Below are 18,326 nucleotides of genomic sequence, written 5' to 3' on the forward strand. Positions count from 1 at the left end.
GGGACTATAACAAACGATAAGCATAGGCACAGGGGAAGTTTATTCGGTCTTTACTCTTGCAGAAAATGTTCAGTTCAACAGTTTGTACCCAAATGGGGATTGCTTATGCAACAGTCAATGTTCCTGCAACAGCACATAGTCTGCAGTAGCTCAGTCTTTCGAGTGTGGCTCTCATTTACCTTCTCGAGTTGCTGCAGTTATACGAAGCTAACAGACATTCTCCTGGAAGGCACTTTCAGCAGCAGCTTCACTCAGGACTTGGACTGCAGCAAAAAGCAGCATGGCAGGCCTGCTCTGCGTGTGCCCATCCTGACAGATGTAGCCTTCGGGTTGGATCCGACGGGTGCTCGTTGTGGGCAGTTCCGCCTTCACGCTGGTACTGCTCAGGGTGTTAGTATGGCAGGTGCGCCTTTGGGTTAGGATCAGGCTTCTGCTTAGATGGCAACAGTAGCTGCTCCTCTAATGGATTCTCTTGGGAATCTAGCACCAACAGCACCAGACCTTCAGGAATTGCAGGAGTACCAGACAGCACATGGTTACTTCCTGTGCTTTATTTCTGTATGTAGCCAACTATTGTGGCTGTGACGGGAGACTGGGAGAATCCCAACAACAAGGGCCAGCTCCAGAGCATTTAACAACTTCTGGGTGTTCTGTATGCTGGGAAAACAGCTGGCTACTCCTCCTAGACAGCCTGTCCTTCTGCAAACCGAGGCACTCTTGTTACCCATCTGAGCAGGCAGGGTTCTAGGTGCTTGGCAGACCTTCTGCTTTCCAAAGCAGTAAAAAGTGTAGGCCCTGCCTAGAAATTCCTCATCTTGAACAGTAGAAACTGAAGTCACACCCCTCGAACCTACAATCACCAAATGTCAGAAGACACAATCACCAGCCCTTTGCCGACAAGGTCCTCATTGAATTTCTTAAGGCAGCCTTGTCTCCACCATCCAATCACAGGAATGAAGTCAGTACTTTCACTGTCTGGTGAAGCTGCATCACCATCACTCTTGTGCCATGCTGAATCAGGGGGTATACAAAAGAATCCCACTGGTCCCGGTTCTCAGACTACAAGCACATAAAGTCCTACCTCCATACATGTGTTAAACACTCACAACACATCACACAAACGAAATATCTGTACAAGGTACTAGTATTCACATAACAGAACTTTACAAGAGAGGTCAGAGGACTTGGGGGCGCTAGGTGGCGCACAAGCAAGATGACTGCACTACTGTGAGGCTCCTGCAGCTCTGCACCTTAATTTGTCAATTTATCCTGCCTGACAGATACTACATCATTTAAATCTCCTGACATACGGAGACAAACTCATCTAGCAGCTTCGCTGAAAATCTGGAGACTGTGGGATAAAAGTCGCCGCTGTCGCGATAGCGACAAAACTCTGCAGCAGAATCGACTTGCCTGCCTGGAGCTGCGGTGTGGTGTGAGTTGTCACGCGAGGTTGGGGCGCCCACGTGGGAATAGGCCTCCAGCTGTGAACTGCACAGAATCGCTGAGCCCTAGACCCTGAGGAGAGAACATTCCGGTGCAGCCCTACAAAACACTAGCGCACGAGACCGCAACCCGAATGCTGGTGCCCACTTGCCTGTATCAGAGCCCCAGGAGTGCCTGTCACTGCATCCTTTCGGCCATCGGCAGTGGATGGAGAAGCACAGCCGCGACCTTGAAATAGGTGAGAGCTGTCGCCTCGGGGCAACGTGGTGAGCGGGGCCGCAGACGTAGAGAAGCAGGCTCGTGAGGCGCGTTACTCGGCTGGGCGCCTGGCGCCAATAACTGTCAGACTGGGCGGTGCAGGCCTTGATACAAATCCTGTCGACGCGAGCGCAAAGGAGGTGCTGGAGACCGCAGACATCGCCTGCTCGCGCTCGCGTTATGGGCCCCAGAGACAGTGGCAGCATCAGTGAGTAGCAGCGGGACGGCGAAGCTGATCACAGGGCACCAGATAGATATGAGGCCCAGGGAGGTAGGGCAGCGCCGCGCTCTACCGAGGAGAGGCTCATGGCTTTGCCTCCCTCTCTGCGCCAACACAACAGAGGACTGTAGGCAGGAGGGAACACTGACTGCTGCCCTAGCACACCACTGACGCTCGCCTAGTGGACCTTCCAGGTGGGAGAGGACCCTTTGCTGTCTGACTACCCGAGGGGCAAGCAAAAGCACCAGCAGGTATAGCCCCCCCCCCCCCCAGCTGCCAAAAATACTTTACAACGCATAGCACCGCACCGCACCTGGCCAACGAGGCGCACCGCCACCCGGAGGGGGAACATATATAAAAGAGCGACTTTGTACAACCACGCGAGCAGTACGCCATTACCACAAGGCCTAAGGATTGCGAATAAAAGGTGGGAAACTGACTCTGGCGCTTTGCTGAGCTAAGTACAAGACCTAAGTAGGTGGAGCCACGACAACGCTACGACCCAGAGCAACAATGGGGAAAATAGATTTGCGACAACCAACGCTGACTTTAGAGAACAAAAAAGGAGCCAAAAATCAGCAAGAAGGTCAAGGTGAGACAGGAGAGACAATGCACAGCTCCGTATCAGAAGGGGCAAATTCACCTGAAGAAGATATGAGAACCACCCTTAAAGAGGTCAGACAAGGCATAGTCGCCATAGCGGATAAGATGGACGCCATGACGACGCGCATGGATGCCATAGCCCATAAGATGGATAGGCACGAAGAACGCCTCACAGAAGCCGAGCGTCGCATTTCGGACACAGAAGACACAACAGCCCAGACACAAACTACTGTGGCGCAAATGGATAAACTTTTAAAGGTCATAGCTGCCAAGAACGAGGACTTGGAGGTGCGGAGCAGGCGCAATAACATGCGCGTCATTGGAATACCGAAGCGCCAACACTGTCAAGATGGAGGAATATATCGAAAAAATGCTCATAGCAACTATTGGTGAAGAGGCGTTATCCAAGCAATTCATAGTGGAAAGAGCACACCGAACCTTGGGCCCACGCCAGACACCGGGCAGCGCACCGCGCCCCATCATCGCGCGCCTCCTGAATTACAGGGATCGAGATACTGCACTAAAGATAGCACAGGAAAAGCGGTAGCTAAATTATGATGGGGTAACATTCTCGGTGTACCCTGACTTCACGGCGACGGTACAAAAGGAAAGACGGAAATTCACACCCGCCAAACAGAAGCTGAAACAAGCACAAAGACTATGCGCTCCTATATCCAGCACGTCTATGGGTCACACATCAGGGGAAGCAGTTCTTTTTCACCAAGCCCCAGCAGGTGGATGAATTCCTAAAGCGGCTCAAACGGAACAACGCACCAGATGACGGAAAAACCACAGGCCATCATCCCTGCCACAGAGGTCGCAGCAGAGATGAATGAACACTAAATATACAAGGTTACACTAGAGACCTCTAGAATACAACTAGCACGACAGAACAGTTAAGTGCCCTACTGAAAGATGGTAGATGATAAGGTTTCCGTTATAACTTTGAACCATTGTAAGCTGGCATTTGGGAGGACTATCATCGCCGAGCACCCTCAGGCCTAACCGAGAAAGAGACTACCAACATCTTGGCGCACTAAAGGCGAGGGATTACGTGCATACACCTAGGAGTTTCTCCCTCTCAGTCGTTCCCCTTCTCAGATAATGCTGTGGTTTGACGCAGCATGTTCTTAAGTTGGTTAGGAGTTTGGGTGGGGGATGGTAAAGATGAGGCTGGCATGATTCGGATGCTCCAGTGGGTGGGGGAGGGGGTTGAGTTTATTGGCACTTAATACAGAATTGGAGCAGAGCATGGAAATGTATCATGCACACATCCATGAGTTAGAATCCATTCTAAAAGCCAAGGCCCGCTATCGAAAAAAGTATGGCTCAATGACTGAACATGCCCCCAAGAAACGAAACATTATTACATGGAATATCAGGGGGCTAGGAGACCCACAGAAAAAGCAGCATATATTGGCTTATTTAGACAGGCACCAAGTTCACATAGCTAAGTTACAGGAAACGCATTTTAATCCCCAGAATGCCAATAATTTCGCATGCAGGTGGGCTGAACATAGAATCTTTTCCTCTTACTCATCCTATGCTAAAGGCACGGCCCTACTCATAAAAAAACAAACCCCTTTAAGATTAGCTGGAGCACATTACACTGCACAAGCAGCATCGTGGGCGCGGTTGGATTATTGGTTTCTGTCACGAGGGCTGGGCCCAGCTATATTTAAGGTGCAGCACTTGGCCAAAACCTACTCTGACCATGCCCCGGTTAAGCTCACACTGTCCTCATCAGATTATGGCCCTCCACACAACAGCTGGAGATTGCATGACTCTATCCTACTAGACACGGTCTTTCAGGCAGAGTTGGGGGAGGAGGTACAAGATTTTTTTAAGCAAAACAAAGACTCGGTAGATAGTGTGGAGATTATTTGGGAAGCATTCAAAGTTGCACTCCGGGGGATCTGCATATCAAAAGGTTCAGGTGTGCTCAAAGACATCACCAATACACTGCGCAAATTAGAAACAGAGCTTAAGACACTAGAAGCGCAGTTGGCCACAGAACCGGATGGTCCCACTCTGCTTAAATTCAGAGAGACACTCACAGATTATATGGACACAGCGAAGAGAGAGACGCGATTCCGGGGTAAATATTGGGTGGCCCGCCGATATGGGGAGGGAGAACGGCCGGGCAAGGCATTGGCAGACACAGTTAGGAAACCACGCTATTCCAACTATGTACGGAAGCTAGATGGGTCGGACGAAATGGTCTATCGGGACACCGCAAATATACTTAATGCCTTTACAAGTCACTACGCCCAACTTTACACCACAAACAGGAAAGATGACTTGGATCTGGAGAGTTATCTGGGAGATGTGGCATTGGGATTGCTGAGTGATGGGCAGAGGGAATTCTTATGCACCCCTTTCGTGCTGGACGAGGTAAGGGAGGCCATCATGCACATGAAATCTGGGAAAGCTGCTGGGACGGACAGCATTCATATAGAATTCTACAAAATGTACATAGACCAGATGGCCCCTACACTGCGCAAGGTGTATGAGGATTCACTGGAAACTGGGTATCTCCTGCCATCCATGAGGGAGACACTCATCACCTCCCTCCTAAAGCCTGGGAAATCGCCCAGTCAGTGCGAATCCTGTAGGCCACTGTCCCTCCTTAATTGTGATGCTAAAATACTGGCCAAGCTTATAGCAAACCGTCATAGCTTATTAATGGAAAAACTGATTCTACCCGACCAATCAGGTTTCGTGCCCAGGAGAGCTACCTCACACAACTTAAGAACCCTCTTTACCATTCTAAATAACGTATCCCCTGAGCTACCCTTGGCGGCGGTATTTTTAGATGCCACTAAGCCACTAAGGCTTTTGATTCAGTTGAGTGGGACTATATCTTCGGTGTAATGCTATGTATGTGCTTCCCACCCCTCTTTCTCTCCTGGATCCAGCTATTATACCAACTACAAACTGCTAAGGTTCTAATAAATGGCCGCATTTCTCAGGCTTTCCTGATCACCAGAGGCGCCCGGCAGGGGTGCCCCCTATCCCCCTTACTCTTCGCGACTGCGATTGAACCATTGGTGGCCAAATTGAGACAACACCATAATGATAAAGTCCTACGATGCAATATGCGTCAGATACTTATATCTTTATATTCCGATGATATCACTTTATATATCGCAACCCACAAAAAAATTTAAATCCAGTTCTCAGGGAATTCATTGTCTTTGGGAAACTCTCGGGGATTCAAATTAACTGGGTTTTTCACCTGACGACAGCGACGACCCGCTTCCCTCGGGATAACCCCTGGAGTGGTGCGATGAGGATCTGCGTTACTTGGGCATTCGTATTACTAGGGATAGAGAAGAACTGATGCGCCTTAATTATGGCACAGCTCTGAATCGCATAAGACATTACGTTACCAGTTGGATTACTCTACCCCTCTCAATGCTGGAAGGGCATCCCTAATTAAGATGGTGATACTCCAACTACTTTACCTCTTTTTAAACATTCCGTTCCACCCAGGGGGATATTTTTTTTTAAAACACTTCGGTCCGAACTGACACGCTTAGTGTGGGGAGGCAAGCAGCCGAGACTACAGTGGAACATACTGACCAGACCACATTCACAAGGAGGGTTTGACATACCAGACTTCGAATTGTACTATATAAGTGCACAGGCCCACTACGCATACTACTGAGTGCATCAGCCACGATACATGCCGCAAGTGGTGGCAGAGCACTGGCTGGCGGACCCCATCCCCATTGACGCCGCATTATACGATACCCCTGGCGCTAGGGACAAAACACCAACCACTGTCACATGTACAACTACAGCATTGTATTGCATTGGTCGCATGCTGGAAACTCCCCTGCTTTATTCCTCGCTGCTGCCCCTCACGTATCACCCCAAAATGCCCCTCCTGCAGGAGACAGCATTCCATAAATTCAAGGAATGAACTCACATTAAAACCTGGGGGGACCTATACCACAATGGCCAATTCCGTACGGCCGAGCAGATATTTCAAGGTCTTCAGCAGTCTCCACTGGATGTCTTTTGATATATACGACTCAGACAAGGTGTTCGCTCTCTTACCCCAGTTTCCAACTGAACCCCCAGTGCTTACTCCACTACAGTTGATACTAAAAACATGACAGCGGGCCGCCTCGTTTCCACGATATACCACACAGTACACACGCAAAGGGTCGAACCGACTACACTATCACGCACATGCTGGGGCTCAGAGATAGGCTTTGAATTGACTGACGAGCAATGGGGATACTGCTGTTCGCAGACTGAACAGGTTTCGGCCAGCAGCAGGCTACACATATCACACTACAAATTCCTCCATCAGTTATACCACACCCCAGCTAAGATGCATAAATACAAATTACGGGACGCAGACAGATGTGACAGATTCCAAGCCTCGGGAGCAGACTTTCTGCACCTGGCCTGGGAGTGTCCAGGAGTGCATGACTACTGGAATCAAGTCTTCGTAGCCCTAGAATTGATGACAGGCACCCACATTGAGCGTACACCGTTGCTGGCCCTGCTGGGCTTCGTTAAGCCATAACAGGCAACACACCGCAAATACGTTGCCCTCGCACTGCTAATGGCCAAGAGGCGGGTGGCGTGTCGTTAGGGCAGGGGGAAGGCGCCTAAATTAAAGGTCTGGCATAATGACTTAGTATTTTGTCAGGAGCAACTCTCTACTTATGTGGAACTATTACCTAGGACCTCTAGGCCTAGAGATATTTGGGGACCCCTGATGCTACCTTTTAGCGCACCCGCGCGAGATCCAAGATGCTGAATCTGGGGAGACTGCACCCTAAGTTGGCCACGAGGGAATGTGCCAATGCCCTGTATGTAACTATGTCTCAGGTAATGGTTAATGCTATCCCTATAGACATATATTCCATCCTAAAGAGTCCCGACATGCTATGTCACACAAGCGTTTGGAAACCATTGTAAAAGCGAAAACACAGCATAGTTAAGCTAGGAATGTGAACTGAATGACTAACAGTGCCTGTTATTGGATGTCATATGTACTGCCCTAATGTAATGTCAGATGTGCACAGGTTAACGAATGGAAACCGTATTGTGTCTTACTGTATCATACTGTCAGTGGCCAACAGAAATGGAGCACTGTGAGCTTAATATACTGGTAATGTGCCGGCTGTTTATGCATAAATACTTCTGCTGTACTGTTTTATTGAAAATCAAAAAAGTTCAAATAAAATAAATAAAAAAAATTTAAAAAAAGAGGTCAGAAGACTTTTCTCTCTGACAGGATCAAAAAGGTCTGGTCACACTACTGATTCACAAAACTCAGAATACTTCCAGAACTGCTTCATGTGATTCATCCATGTCACGGACTGTAGTTCTACCCCATAACAAGGTCATGCTTCAAAAACGCAGCAGTCAGTCACGTAACAGGTTCTGAACCTCACATCACATCACCAAGGACAGGATTCGGCCCCAGTGTGCACATTTGATTAATGTGATGCCAGTGCCAAATTGAAAAGTAGGGGTACCTGTCTCACAAACAGCCCGGCACTCAGTACAGGGGTATATGCCGATTTACCATGCAGGGGACATCCCCATCCCAACTTTCCATATATCTAAAGCCCAAAATGTACACAAACTTTGACAGAGGAGTGAAATAACTTTTCTCTAACAGAATGTCAGAGTTAATCACCTGTTTTCCAAACAAGAAACAGGAAATTGCTGTAGCTGTTTTATCCAAAGTCATTACTGCAAAAGACTAATCTCATGGATTGTCTGATCAACAAACTTCAGATGGTGCAAAGGATGGTTAATAGATTGATGTTTGACCCAACCTAAAAAAACACAAGTATCTAAGTCCCTGCAATGGTTTTTCTGTGAGAGGGGCTTCTTCAACGTAACGGAGGAGCACTTTGTAAAATCCCAAGTATATGAACAACAAATGCTCATAATATAGTTCTAATAGCAGCCCACACTCCTTAAGTATTACACCACTTGCTTCTCACGCACGTTCTAAATGGGAGAAGACATTCTCTGTGGATAGTAGGGTATTTCAAATGCAGTTCCTGACAACAGAGCTGTAGATATTTCAGAAATCCCTGGAACACAGTTTTTGCCAGTTCGTCAATTAGAGACAATAGTTAACCTACCTTGCATACTAAGCTAAGCTTTCATGGGAAGCAACCTGAGCCAACCTCTCGATAGTGTTAACTCCGTACCAACTCCAAAGCTGACATGATTACTGACGTGCAAATATGACACTCAAATAAATGCCAATTGCACTAGGAAACTTTTAATCTACAATGAATCATGTAGAACATTTGCAAATAAGGCGTATACAGTGACTATCATTTAATTTCTGCAGTGATCTATTGTCAATTAATTGAGGAATAAACTTTCAGCTTTTTCACTAATCAGAGTCAAAGCTGTCAGGTACAGTTTCAATGTTCAGCATGAATGTTGGAACCAACAGCAAATGAAAAATACAAATGCATGACATCCCATCCTCTAGACTGTGCATAAGTTACTGTTGGCACCTCCACAAGAGCGGGCCATGGGAGGGAGAAATTAAAAAGATGAATAGCCAAGATGCCAGCACATCTCACAAGAAAAGGATACAGCATGAAACTTAATCAAACCTACCAACAAGGCTTAGGTGAAACAATGTAATCCTACCGGGAGGCCTGGGAGAAATTAGTCATCAACCCTGACCTAGGTGCTGACTATCCCATATAATGTCTGTCAAAAATAACCTAAAATGCAAGAAGTTAAAAACTGGGAAAGATATCTTAAGTACTCGCTCCTTTCTAGACCAGTGAAAAGGGCACACTGGCAGGATTGTGCAGCAAATCTCGCAATATAAGAAGTGTATATATATATATATATATATATATATATATATATATATATATATATATATATATATATATATACACACACACATATATATATATACACACACACACACATCATACCGGGCAGGTCTCCCGGCAACGTTAAATCCACACAGTGTCTTCTTCAAAGAAGGACTCACTCTTGGAAGATAAACCAGTGTTTATTCGTAAACACTGGTTTATGTTCCGAGAGTGAGTCCTTCTTTGAAGAAGACACTGTGTGGAGATAGATAGATAGATAGATAGATAGATAGATAGATAGATAGATAGATAGATAGATAGATAGATAGATAGATAGATAGATAGATAGATAGATAGATAGATAGATAGATAGATAGATAGATAGATAGATAGATAGATAGATGTGTTCTCAATTCAGAATCCACATAAATGCAAATTCCTTAGAGAGTCCAAAATACACATTATTCACTTTCTTTTTAGTTGAACAGTATATCTTCTAGCTAGGATCGCTGTACATAATAAGTTGTGAGGGCTCGGGTAAGCAAAGAAGCATTGTAAACTATTAGGGGGTGCAAAATACAGCAGCATGTACAAATGGTCAGATATCTTTGAATTAGAGAAATTTACATTACTCATATTCAGGAACGCATTTCACATATTCACATTTTGGATACAAGAAGATTAAGTGCTTTGCTAACAATCACATCATTGTCAGTCAAGTGTTAAAGGTGACATTCTACCCAGGTTCAAAGTAGGTAACCAAGCCAAGAGGCTACATATCCTCCATCCAAATTAAGGAACAAGAGACTATCAGTACTACAAAAGGTCAAAGTCTTTTATGCAATTACCAAGTTAGGTAAAGAGAAATGCTACGTCAATTTTGTAAGTTTGTGTAGCAAACTCAGGTTTCACTGATCAGGAAAAATAGCTATACATATGTTTAATGGCAAGAGACAACCTTATTTCAAGGTGGCATTTCACCTACTAGACTAGGGGCCATATGTAGGTAATTTCTATTTACCGATTCCTAAATACCGAATTGGTAAATAGAATTTAGGTAAAATAAACGGTAAATTTTACCGATTCGGTAATATTCGTTATTACCGATTCGGTATTTACCGAATCGGTAATAAGGCATACCTTCCCATTCATTCCTATGGGCCTGGAGGCCCATAGGAATGAATGGGAAGCCATTCACTATAACCGATTCGGTAAATACCGAATCGGTAATAGGGGGAGCATATTCGAGGGTGGCAGGGTGTCACATTGACACCCTGTTGCACCCCTGAATCGTGCATGTGTGCACATGTGGCGCACATACATGCCCTAAGGGCATGTATGTCTGCCACATGGCACTTTTAACCCCTTCTATGCCCATGACGAGATAGTCTCGTCATGGAGCGCGGTTGCGCTGTGCCCATGACGAGACTATCTCGTCATGGACCCCACCCACTAATGAAAGGCCCGGCACAGGAGGGGGAAAGGGCAGGGGGATTAAAGGGGTTAAAAGAGCACAAAATTTATTTTGAAAAGGTATTCGGTATTTACCATCAACTTGTAGTTGGTGGTAAATAACGAATCCTTAAACCAAAAATGCACTCACTTGAGTGCTCCCTACATAGGATTTAAGGATTCGGTAATTTACCGATTCGGTATTTTATCGATTTCTTAAAATACCGAATCGGTAAATTACCGAATCCTTCAATCCAGCCTCCTACATCTCAAAGGGCTAAATACCGGTCGGTAACGTAAAATTTACCGATTTTCGGCCGTTACCGACCGGTATTAGCCCACCTACATATGGCCCTAGGTTCCTTAAATAACCCAACTTGCAAAAAATGTTGTCCAAATGGCTAGTAAGCACAAGACCTACAACTGATTCTATCTCAGCCCTTAAGTTAACTCTTAGTTCCGCCATGTCCTTCCCTCCACCACCGTGGTCTCCGATAACTGGTTTGAGAAGAACAATTGTTACTTACCTGTAAACAGGTGGTTCTCCAGTATTGGTGTCTTTCATAGATTCACATGCTTGAATATTCCCCGTCGTCGGAGTGGGAGTCCCACGGTAAATAAAATAGCAATATATATATATATATATATAGTAAAATATATACATAAGTAATCATATAATTAGTGCATATAGGTGTAAAACACACAGTGTACCTATAAGAGAAAACTCCATAGGAATACAATGGAGAGAGACAAAAGACCTTTGTAGTCTATCTCTGTCATTATGTAAGTCCGAACTCCAGCCAATCAGGCGTCAGCCCCTCTCTAGAACCTTCTCCTCAGAGCTTCTCACCTCAGATTTTCGTAGCACAAGAGTGACTGTAAAGTGCATGAGGAGAAGAGAGCCTCTGAAGGGAGGAGGGAGGGTCGCATGTGAATCTATGAAAGACACCAATACTGGAGAACCACCTGTTTACAGGTAAGTAACAATTGTTCTTCTCCAGTATTAGGGTGTCTTTCATAGATTCACATGCTTGAATATAGAATAGCTAGCAGTAACAATCACCATTGTTTCCATGCCAAAATAGATTCAACATATATAGATAATCAATCTTCTTATGCATAAAAACAGTATTGAACAACTGTAACATTGTAAATGCATAATATATATGGAAACAATATGGAGGCGGGAGGAAGAGGCTCACCTTACTTAAAAAGATTGCGCAGCACTGCCTGTCCCACTGCAGCATCCTCCTCGCTTAAAGTTGCCAAGCAGTAGTGCTTAGTAAACGTGTGTCTGGTCGACCACGTAGCTGCTCTGCAGATGTGTTGCAAAGATACTCCAGCAAATAAGGCAGTAGATGATGATACTGCCCTAGTGGAGTGTGCCCTCACTGGAGACTGCAGAGGTTTATTTGCCCTTTGGTGGCAGAAGACAATAGCTGCCGAGAACCAGCGTGCAATCGTTGGTTTAGTAACCTGACGTCCTTTATGACAGCGTCCATATGCTATAAAAAGTTGATCGGATTTCCTGAAAGAAGCTGTCTTACTGATGTAGAACTTAAGACACCGTTTGACGTCCAAAGAATGTAATCTTTGTTCTGCAGGTGTCTGAGGATTGGCAAAAAAGGTCTTTAATATTACTGGCTCGTTAATGTGAAAGTCAGTAGGCACCTTGGGTAGAAATGATGGATTGGTGCATAACACTGCAGCATCCGGTTTGAACTGCAGGAACGGAGGTTTGATGGTAAAAGCATGGATGTCACTGACACGACGAGAAGACGTTAGTGCCAGAAGTAGAGCTACTTTCCAAGTGAGATATTTTAGGTCGGCCTTGTGAATGGGCTCGAACGGAGGTCTCATCAATTGTGCTAACACAACGTTGAGGTGCCACAACGGAGGAGGACGCCGAACTGGCGGAAATTTCCGGAATAGACCCTTAAAGAATTGGCGGATTATTCTTGAGGAACAAAGGGAACTTGATCCATCTTGCCGGAAACGGGAAATGGCGGCTAGAAAAACCCTTACGGTTGCATGCGACAGTCCAGAACTGGCTAGGTGCAAGAAGAATGGTAGCAATTGCTCTGCCGTGGAATGTATCGGATGGACTCCGTTAGCAGCACACCAATGGCAGAATCGTTTCCATTTAAACTTGTACGTCCTGATTGTAGAAGGTGCTCTTGCCTGGGCCAAAATATCCCTACAATCCTGCGGGATGTCTAGGTGGGCGAACTCATGGTGTTCAGGTTCCAGGCTGATAAGCTCAGTGAGGAGGGATTTGGATGACAAATTCTCCCTTCGCTCATTGTGAGCAGATCCGTCCGATGTTGCAGGAGGATTGGTTGGCATTGGGACAGGAGGAGCAGTTCTGAGAACCACGCTTGCCGTGGCCAGCGCGGGGCTATTAGGATCAGGTGGCAAGGTTGTCTCCTCATCTTCCAAAGAACCCGAGGTATGAGGGGTATTGGAGGAAAGGCGTACGCAAATAGATTGCACCAGTTTATCAAAAGGGCATTCCCTTGTGATTCCTTGTGGGGATGCCAGCTTGCGTAATTTCGGCATTTCCGGTTCTGCGGCGTAGCAAAGAGATCGAGTTGCGGACGGCCCCATAGTTGGAATATCCTCTCTAGAGTGGGTTGGTGTAACTCCCACTCGTGGGTCGACGAGGAGGACCTGCTCAGGGAATCCGCTAGGACATTGGATACTCCTGGCAGGTGTACTGCCGTAAGCATGATCTGATGACTGAGAGACCAGTCCCAAATTCTTTGAGCTAACCTGGAGAGACTTGGGGATCTTGTTCCGCCCTGTTTGTTGACATAGTGCATACAGGTTGTGTTGTCTGTCTGTATTAGCACTGACTCTCCTTGGAGCAAAGGCAGAAATGATTTTAGAGCCAGAAAAATCGCCATGAGCTCCAACTTGTTGATGTGCCAAGATCTTTGATGTGTGGACCATCTTCCCTTCACAGAGAGATCCTCCAAATGTGCGCCCCATCCTTCCAATGAGGCGTCTGTTGTGAGTGTTCTGTCCGGTGGCAGCGACAGAAAGGACATGCCTTCCGTCAAGTTGGCTGGAATTGCCCACCATGCGAGTGCTGACTTCATCTGATCTGTGACACATATCATGTCGTGGAAAGATCCCGTTACCTGACGCCACTGAGCATCCAGAGCTTCCTGTATAGGACGTGTCCTCAGTCGGCAATGAGGGATCAAGGCAATGGATGATGACGCCATCCCCAGAAATGATTTTAATAGTCTCACAGAAACTGACTCTCTTGATCTGATCAGAGCCACCAGTCGCAGCATCTTTTTGAGACGCTCCTGGGAGAGGAATGCCTTTGCTGACACAGTTTCCAGAGTTGCACCCAGAAAATCTCTTTGTTGGTACGGATGAAGTTGGGATTTTTCCGCATTTACGGACAGGCCTAAAGAGCGAAACACGTTCTGGCACAGAAGAGTGTGTTGTCGCAGGTGAGTGCTTGACTGAGATTTCAGGAGAAAATCGTCCAGGTATGGAAATATTTGCACTCCCTGGAGGCGCAAAAACGCTATTACTGGAGCTAGTACCTTCGTGAACACTCGAGGGGCCGAGCGCAGACCAAATGGTAACACTTTGAATTGGTAATCGTGTTGACCCACTCGAAAACGCAGGAACCTTCGATGCCGCTGTAAAATAGGGATATGAAAATAGGCATCCTGGAGATCTATCGTCGCCAGAAAATCTTCCTGCAAGAGTAAGCGCAAGATGTCTACTAGCGTCATCATACGGAAGGATTGGCTCTTTATATATTTGTTTAGTGCTCTTAGATCGAGGATGGGCCTCCACTCTCCGTTTTTCTTTGTGATCAAAAAGAACCGGGAATAAAAACCTTTTCCCTTCTGAGACACTGGTACCAGTTCTATAGCTCCTTTTTGCCTTAAAAGTCGTACTTGATGCAACAGTTCTTTCATGTGAGCTGGTGGCGGTCCGGAGGGTGGAGTGGGAGGAGGGAATTTGGTGAATTCTAAGGCGTGTCCCTTCTTCACAATGTCCAAAACCCAACGGTCCCTTGAGATGGAGGACCATTGGGAAAAGAACAGAGAGATTCGACCTCCAACCTTGTCCGTCTGGTAAGAGTCACTGTCTCTTTGATGCGGTTCCTCTGTATGAGGATTTTCCTCTATATGACTTGGAGGTTTGCTGCCGTGACGTTTGCTGTTGCTGGCCATAAGAGTAACGGTTGGACCCTTGATTGTAAGGTTTGTATTGTTTATTGTCTCGTCAAAAACTTGAGGAGGTGCCGCGTCCGCGTGCACCACGAAAATTACTCCGCTGAAATTGAAGGTTTCCTAGTGATCTAGCTGTTTCAGTGTCCTTCTTTATGGACTGTAGAGCTTCATCGACGTGGCTCCCAAATAATGACTCGCCGTCATATGCCATGTTAAGGATCATGGACTGAACCTCCTGACGAAAGGATGTTGATTTTAACCATCCTTGCCTACGCAGAACAGCCGCTCCGGCAAGCTGACGGAAACCCATGCAGGCGATGTCTACTGCACAATCGATTATTTCCGCCGATGCCGCTTCTCCCTCTTGGAGCAACTTCATTGCCTCCACTTTAGATGGCTCTGGTAACTCCTGAACCACATCCGAAATATCAGCCCAAACTTGTCTGTCATATCGTCCCAGGATGGCCAAGGCATTAGCTGCTCTAACCACAGTAGAGGCCATAGAAGAGAATTTACGCCCTATGGCATCCATCCGACGTCCGTCACGATCCGGAGGCGAGGTGATAGAAGATGCCGGATTTTTCGCCTTACGTTGCGCTGCCTGCGTAACGACCGACTCAGGTTTAGCCTGACCCGTGAGGCATGCTGGGGTTCCTATTGGTGCCTTATATTTCTTTTCTAATCGAGGCACCTGTGCTGGCAAGGTATTCGGTGTCTGCATTAATTTCTTGCCTTCTTCCCAAATAAACTCAACTATGGGAATAGCATGAGTCTGTTTGTAAGGTTGATTCTTGAAATCATAAAGGAAGCAATCTTCCTCCCTGCGCTCCGTTGTTAACTTAAAACGGTGTGATGCCCTTTCCATCAGTTGGTGAAAATTGGCTATGTCCACTGGAGGTGAATCCCCTGTTACTATCTGTGAGGGGGATGGTGTTTGTGCCTGGTAATTGTCCCACTCCGCCATATCATCATCATTGTCATCCCCATCATCATCTGGGATTTCACCCTCTTCTGTGTCCTGAGGGCCTTCCTCTACAGGCTCATAATGAGGCAACAACCTTTCCGGAACCTGTCGTGGAGGTACAGGCGGCATCTGAGGAGCAGGATTTACAATAGGTACCGGTGGAATAACTGCTGGAATCACCGGGGTTGACGGAACCTCTGAACGTTGAGGGGATAGAGGGAACCGTTGGTTGTAGTCGTCCAACATGCGTTGGAGATTAGTAATGAGCGACAAAGGAAGAGTCGCCGTTTTATGCTTCGGAGGGGCCTGGTGTATATATACCGGATCCTCATCCTCACTACTGACATCCTGGCACTTAATAACTAAGTCGGATGGACTTTGTGCCGTTCCGAAAGACTCCGGTAACCCTTCGGACTCCTGATCCGAATCCGTAGCGAATAATGGTGAGGGAGGCTGTGCATCTCCCACAGGAATATTATGCTCCTGGCTATCCGGGCCCACAGTAGGAGGTAATGGTGTCCAAGAAACTCCAGCTAAAGATGAAACCGACGCTGAAGCTAGCTGAGGTAGTTGTTCCCTTCTTGTTTTCTGGGTAGACGCAACACCTCTTATTCGTACCCTTACGAATGTCTGTGGAGATGTACTCGTCGATGGAGCCGTCGTCGACGGAATGATGGTCGACGGAATTATCGTCGACGAAGTCTGTGGCAACAAAATTGCCGTCGTCGGATTCGCCGTCGACGGAGCCGCCGTCGACGGGGCCACCGTCGACGTAGCCACCGTCGACGGAGCCGCTGCCGACGGAGCCGTCGTCGAGGTCTTCATAGACAAGGCTTTCGTCGACGGAACCACCGTCGACAGTGTCGTCGACGGGATCTTCTTTTTCTTCGCTGACGGAGTGGGCGTCGACGAGCTCGACGACGTCTTCGTCGACGACACAGTCTTCGTCGACGGAACCTTTACCTTCTTCGTCGACGTCGAAGTAATGGGCACAACAGAAGTCACCGCCCTTGAAGAACTGATGGTAATCGTCGACGAGGATAACGTCGACATAACGCTCGTCGACGACGAAGCAGCTGACGTCGTCGTCGGGGTCACCGTCGACGAGGTAGAAACAGCAGATCTCGTCGTCGGGAGCATCGTCGACGAGGCTGACAAGTTTTTCCCCGAGGAATGGGAAGTAGACGCCTCAGCAGCCTGAGAACAGTGTCCCTTAGGCGACAAAGCAGTAGGTGAGATCACAGAGGTGGCAGTTGTCAGAGGCAAAGCCAGCTTCTTTTTCTTCAGGAAAGGAGATGGTAACTCCTGCACACTACTGCGCTTAGAGGCTGGTTGAGAACGACCAGAAAAGAGACTTTCCACATCAGAGAGTGGGTTATCCTTGTCCTTCAGTCTCTGTAGCCATAATAGCAGGCGGCCTTCTCTGTCCTTTAGAGTTTTTGTAGAAAAAGTTCTACAAAATTTACATCTTGCCACCTCATGGTCAGGATATAAACAGTAAATACACTTACTGTGTGGGTCCTCAGAGAACAAACGCAGCTTTCCACATGAAGAACATGGTCTAAACAAAGATTTCTTACTAGAAGACATCCTTACTGACAAAAACTGAGCAGAGCTCAGGGAGACTCCCTGTCACACGACGAGCGGTAGAAAATCTGAGGTGAGAAGCTCTGAGGAGAAGGTTCTAGAGAGGGGCTGACGCCTGATTGGCTGGAGTTCGGACTTACATAATGACAGAGATAGACTACAAAGGTCTTTTGTCTCTCTCCATTGTATTCCTATGGAGTTTTCTCTTATAGGTACACTATGTGTGTTTTACACCTATATGCACTAATTATATGATTACTTATGTATATATTTTACTATATATATATATATATATACGAAAACTGCTAAGCTCCTCCGAACCTCCGCTTTCAACACCACAACAGCAGCAGCGGCAGCGGCAGCGGCGAACAAAGGAGAACGGACCCAGATTGCTGGCAGGAAGATTTATTCTTGTCCTTCGCTCAGTGACGCGTTTCGGGCACAGCCGTACCCTTGATCACACACTCATAGCAGGTTTGCCAATACATTTTAAATACGCTTCGTGAGTTTCACTTCCTGTGTCACGTGATAATGGACATAGGCAACAGACTAGTCAGGAATGCAGATATCGTGTAGTCGACAGCAATACAATTGTTTTAAACTGTCCTGTAAACTTGAATACTTTGTTAAATCGTTTTTATATCATTGCTGTATAAATACAGAGAAAACAAACCACATACGTTGACGCAATTGTCCAAAATTAGACAATGAGTTTAAAGCAAATACATTGATAAATATATTTACACATCAACACCGGTGCT

The 18,326-nt window shown here is 46.6% G+C and overlaps 1 protein-coding gene across 1 annotated transcript in view; it reads right to left on the minus strand.

Moving 5' to 3' along the window:
• LOC146811937 (phosphatidylinositol transfer protein beta isoform-like) overlaps positions 1 to 18,326 on the minus strand; it is a 376,865-nt gene that overhangs the window by 185,955 nt on the left and 172,584 nt on the right. The gene's annotated exons all lie outside the window — the stretch shown is intronic.

Source organism: Triturus cristatus, chromosome 7, assembly GCF_964204655.1.
Source record: "Triturus cristatus chromosome 7, aTriCri1.1, whole genome shotgun sequence".
Lineage (NCBI taxonomy): Eukaryota > Metazoa > Chordata > Amphibia > Caudata > Salamandridae > Triturus > Triturus cristatus.